Source organism: Bidens hawaiensis, unplaced genomic scaffold, assembly GCF_021521415.1.
Source record: "Bidens hawaiensis isolate Kalapana, Puna unplaced genomic scaffold, B.hawaiensis_p1.1 tig00061151_1, whole genome shotgun sequence".
In the NCBI taxonomy this organism is placed as follows: domain Eukaryota; kingdom Viridiplantae; phylum Streptophyta; class Magnoliopsida; order Asterales; family Asteraceae; genus Bidens; species Bidens hawaiensis.
This window is the reverse complement of record NW_027501012.1, coordinates 927-6793: the sequence shown is the minus strand read 5'-3', so window position 1 is coordinate 6793 and position 5867 is coordinate 927. Positions and strand designations below refer to the sequence as shown.

Below are 5867 nucleotides of genomic sequence, written 5' to 3'. Positions count from 1 at the left end.
CGTAAAACGAAGCTATAACGAAGAAGTTATGGGCAAAACAGTGCGAGGGGGCAATCACCGTAAGGCAGTAAGCTTGGACCGTAGGCTACGGTCCCCACCGTAGCTTACGGTGGGGAGACCCTAGGCTACGGTCGGCTAGGTCGAAAAACATGATTTTTTGGTCTTTTCTTCCATATTTAAACCCGGTTCAACCCTAGGACAGCTATGCTTCATACCCTAACCTATTGGGACAATTTTGGAGCCGTTTTCCACTATTCTAACACCTCCCAATCACCATAATCATCCATGCCATCATTCATTGAAGAATCAAGAGAGCTATTCAAGATGCATATGCTAGGCCAAACCGCTCGTGACCATCTCCGGGAGTAGGGTTGTGTTTGTAAGCAAGACTTTTTGTATTTGAATCTTTATTTTGGAACTAGAATTGATTAATCATTCGGTTGATAAACCTTTTATGTTTGTTCATGCATTCAACAGTTTTTCACAATTAAATGGTTTGTGATTTTATCATTAAATAGATTTGTGGTCATCAACTTTTATGATTAAGTTCTTTGGGTCATTGACCCGTTTATCGTTCGCCATTAAATCACCTACATTTATCAACCCCTAAAACTGGTAATCAATTAGGTTATTATTCATCCAAACCAATTGTTCGGATTGAAGTCCGTCAATTAGTAAGGTCAAATATTTCATCTTTTGATTATAGGTGTGATCGAACAAGTTTTCCAAATAGGTTTAATCAATTGGTCGAGTCTACTTCACAGCCTGAAGCCTAGAGTTGGTTACTTTTTCATAATTGTTTTACAACCAAGTTAATTTTTAATCTGCTTGACATCGTCTGTCAATTTAGTATAATTATTATTAAACAATAAACTTGATTGGCACTTTCCACTGATTCCCTGTGGATTCGACACCTTACTTGCCCTTGCTAGTAAAGGTAATTTTATAAATGTTTTTGATTGACCTTTCGACATCAATCAGGTCCCAACTAATGAATTGGCTATTAATAGTCCCAACTTTTAAAATATTTGTTCATAACGGTCCACGACTAACAGAATCCTAACGTCGTTAGTTTCAGGTCGCCAGAAAAACGGTTTTGGCCGGAAAACTCAATTTTTTTCCCCGAAAACTCAACATTTTCGTCCCAAACATCTTGTTAACTTCGTATTGGACCTTTAGGAACTTTTTTCTAGTAAAAGCCCCAATTATTGAGGTCGCCGAAAACCTTAGAACCATCGTTGGAATCTGTTGATGGTGCTCAAGTGGTGGTAGTTGGTTAGCGGTGAGTCAATTGGCGGTGGTTGCAGTGTTCAGGTGGTGTTTTTCGGCAACAAATTTAAATTTTCCGGCCAAAAACGTTTTCCCGACGACCTGAAATTAACGGCGTTAGGTTTCTGTTAGTCGTGGACTATTAGGAACAAATACTTTAAAAGTTAGACCATCAGTAGCCAATTCATTAGTTGGGACCAACAGTGACCAAAAGTCAATAATTTGGACAACTAAAAACCAATATACAATTTCTTAATTGTAAAACATAGTGTTAAAATTTTTAACTTAATTATATATATATATACAATTAGCAACTTACGGTTGCATAGATAGTTGTACCTTAAGTTTAAGTGATTGTACTTAATTTTTGTTTTTTTACTTCTTTACTTAAACTTTTTACCTTTTAACCATCATACTTTTATATCTTTTGCAATTTAAGCTCTAAGACCTTTTCACCTTCAACTTTGGTCATATGCTTTTCATCTTTTACAAATTATTTGTTTTACATTTTGGTCAAAATTTTGCGAGTTAAAATGTCGCAATGTGGGTGTGTGGTTTAACGTTTTTACACATATTTTTCCTGTTTAATGGCCCTGTTACAACCCGCGGGTCCTAGATTAATTAAAATTATTGTTCTCTATGTTTTATGTGTTTCGCGTGCTTGGTTCACCGTTTCTACGTCTATTTTACGTTCGGGTTTACTTTAACCTGGTTATTGTTTTCTATGTTTAGTTTCTTTTATTTATTTCTTTTTTACACAAGTCTTTCTGGTGTTGGTGGTTATGGCGGTGGTGTGACATTGGTGATTCTTGGCACGGCTTATTGCAACATGAGGGTTTTCATACTGGTTCGCTAAAGTTACTCGCCGTTCAATTGTAGTTATGTTTACAAAAAAACCGGGGCACCAAATAACCGGTTTATAATTGAATTTATTAGAGAGGGAGAGCGAATAATTTGTTTCTAGGGTTTACAAACCAGCCGATCCCCAATCAAACCAATTCCTACTGCTACTAATGGAAGAACAAGATCACCAGCCTAACAACACTGAATTGAAATCAGCGGCCGATGTTAACAGTGAAATTGACGTCACACCGATTCAATCGAACACCCCTAAGATGGAATCGGAAGCCCTAGACAACCAGAAATCGTTTTTGTTTTCGACGGTTGAAGGAACAGAGGATGATCAGGCGGCCTTTATCAAGGAGCTTCAAGCCTTTTATAAACAGAGGTCTTTCGACTTTAAGCCTCCTAAGTTTTATGGACACACATTAAATTGCCTTAAGTAAGTCTAATTCACTCTATCTTTCTTTCTTTTTTTAAAAATAATTAATAAGATGATGTGATTGATTTTGTTTATGTTAGGTTATGGAGATCCGTTATCCGCCTCGGTGGCTATGAACAGGTTTTTCTCTTTTAAATCTTTTCTGTTGTTGGATGTTTAACTACATTTCGATCCTGCACTTGTAGGTGACCTCATGCAAGTTGTGGCGACAAATTGGAGAATCGTTCAACCCGCCAAAGTGAGCATCCAAATCTTTATGTTATTATTGACTCTGGCCGTTTAGTTGCTCATCATATTGAACTCCTTTTTGTCAAACGGGTCACAAGTAACACCTTTTATACCAGCCTCTCTTGCATCATGTTATTTTAACTATTAAGTTCGTTATATGAAAATTGAGAATCATATCAAAGAATAGGAATCGAATAAGAAATCTTGAAGAGGCTACACATTTGCTCTTTGTGTCTGCTCGTTTCATTCGAATTTTAAGACAAGTGACTTAAAATTTTTATCTTTTGGTCATTCAAATTTTGCAACATATTCACTATGTTGTACATAGAGTATGAAGAAATGATGCTGTGACTGTTGGTCCTATTATTTAATGTTTGTAGAATTCAAATAATGCCCGTGGTGTATATACAAATAACATCCTTTGTTTTTTTACTCCTTTTAGTTAATTACCAATTATTGTTTGTCATATGCCCATGGTCCACCTTTATCAATTAAATAAATACTATGCGTAGAGTTGATGTGGTGTTCTGAATAATGTGCGCCAGTGTCATTATAGTGAGACAGCTGCTTTCTAATGTGGGCATAAATCATAATCATTATCAAAAAATGTGTTTTATTCTCTTTGCTTTCAGTTGATGTCACTTAATAACGGAAACAAATGTAGCAATAAAGAATGATCTGGATTGCATATTATCTCTTTCTTTTTCATGTGTACTTGTAATGCCTAATTGCTTACATTTTTTGTTTCTTTTTGAAGAGCAATCTCAGAATCTGACACTTGTGATTCATTTTGGCAGGACTTGTACTACTGTCTCCTGGACATTTAGATGTTTTTATGAGAAGGTACTCAATGTACATTTCAGGTTTGTGTTGGGTTCGAACCGCCAATCCGTGAACACGAACTCGCACCCCTACATCTTGGTGAAAGTTTAATGTTTCTCTTTGACTTGAATATCAAAGTTTGCCATAGTCAAACTCTCAGTTGAGTGTGTTTGAATAAATTACTGAGAAGTTGGAAGGGTCTAGCGTTTCACTCTCTGCATGGTTGTAAAAATTGTGCCTAGGCGGCGATTACTCAACATTTATTCCCGAGTACTCCCTGCCTAGGCCCAGTACTCAGCGAGTCTATCTCTGAGTACTCCCCAACTAAGGCCGAGCCTCTGGTTAGCATATTTGTATACGTTTATTCTATGTTAACTATAATTTTTTTTCTCAATTTTGTAAATGCGCTGCCATTTAGAAGTCTAAAGTTAACAAGATATATATTTTTTTTACCACAAATAGAATTGTGTTTTCAGTTTAAATAAAATTTCCCTATTAGGTTGCTTTTAGTTTATAGTTTATTCATTGTCAAATCACTGACACAAGAGTTTGCAGGTGTTGCTTGAATATGAGAAATATAAGATTAGCAACGGGGAGCTGCCATTCACTGATGTCTCTTCTACAGAACCTCTTTCTGCTATAAAACAGGTATCTCATATCTTTATCATTAATTATTTTTATTATTAGAAACATATAACTGCTGACATGGCAAGATAACCGCTTGATCATTTTATTTGTAGACCATTATAAATCAAACACCTGGGTCAGGAAGGGCCAGAAGAGATGCAGCAGCTCGAGCTATGCAAGGTTGGCATGCTCATCGTGTTGGCAATGGTGAGGTTGGGGATCCAATCGTCAAGGTATATAAATTATTCTTATATTTTTTGATTTAATTTTTATGTGTAGCTTTTGTAATATTTGAATTGACATCTTAACTTTTGTTTTGTAGGATAAGACTTCAGGTACGACTGTGAAGCGAGAAAAACAAGGCATTGGCACAATTTGCATTTGAGTTACAGCATGAACATTCTTAAACACCTATACTTTGACTTTATAGGTTTGCTGAAGCGTAAAAAGCCGTCACCAGTTGAATGTTCAGTCAAAGCTGCACGCATGAAATTATCAAAATCACAGTTAAGATACCCGATTTCTTTCTGATTTCAATTTAAGCATAACAAATATGCAACATAAGCTTATATGAACTTTTTCTTAGAATCATGTTGTGTTGACTTTCTCAGATTGGACTCACCGGTTGTGGATGTGGGCCCTCCTGCTGACTGGGTGAAGATTAATGTGCAGAGAACTGTAAGTTTGTTTTATTTCCTTAATGGTTCTATCATAGTCTTTTTTTTATTTAACTGGTTTTGAAAATTGATCTTACAGAAGGATTGCTTTGAGGTGTATGCTTTAGTTCCGGGCTTTTGCGTGAAGAGGTAACATTGTTTTTAACATCCTCCCTCGGTACCAATAAATATTAAATTCAAGAATATAAGAATAAATTTTATGGTGGAAGTAGGTGCGGGTACAGTCTGATCCAGCTGGTCGTTTGGTCATATCGGGCCAACCAGAGCAGCTCGACAATCCTTGGGGCGTTTCTCCTTTTAAAAAGGTACGACTAGTTATATGGGTATATATTTTGGATTTGAAGTTTAAATGATCAAAAAATTGAAGTTGTTTTTTGTGATGAAAGGTTGTGAGCTTGCCATCTAGGATTGATCCTCATCAAACTCAGCTGTTGTAACCCTACATGGTCAATTGTTTGTGAGAGTGCCATACGAGCAGCCAGCTATTTCGTGATCAATTAATATATGCAGAGTTTGTGGAATATGTAACTGTGCGTTCGGTACTGTATTTAATCAGGTTTTGGTTATGTTGTGTTGAAAAATGAGACACAAACAATGTCCCAACACAAATACATGAATTATGTTAATGTGACCTAAGCTATAAGCTGTTTGGTCTTTTGATGTTTGTTTGGCGGTCACACATCAAATCTGTGTATTGACATATTCTTACACTTCTATAAGCTTCCCCTTAATTAATGTAAATTTAATCAATGCTACACGTTTTATTGTTTAATCAAAATTGGTGTTGCATAATATTTGCATGGTTCAATGAATGCACAAAGCCATGAACTCAAATTTGTAAGATTTTAGTAAAATACAAGTAATTTAAATCTAAATCATGTAGTAAATATTGTTCTCTCTCACTCTCACCACTAGCGGTACCGCATGGGTGGGGTTGCTGGTGGCGTTCTCCGCAGGATCTG

The 5867-nt window shown here is 36.2% G+C and overlaps 1 pseudogene across 1 annotated transcript; it reads left to right on the top strand.

The window, feature by feature from the left end:
- The first annotated feature begins 2282 nt into the window (after window positions 1-2282).
- Window positions 2283-5409, top strand: LOC143603278 (AT-rich interactive domain-containing protein 3-like; annotated as a pseudogene). The gene is made up of 12 exons (XR_013148030.1): window positions 2283-2551; window positions 2632-2671; window positions 2737-2789; window positions 3577-3622; window positions 4157-4249; window positions 4342-4461; window positions 4551-4563; window positions 4659-4734; window positions 4840-4906; window positions 4985-5034; window positions 5118-5210; window positions 5292-5409. The product of XR_013148030.1 is annotated as an AT-rich interactive domain-containing protein 3-like (transcript).
- The last annotated feature ends 458 nt before the right edge of the window (window positions 5410-5867 follow it).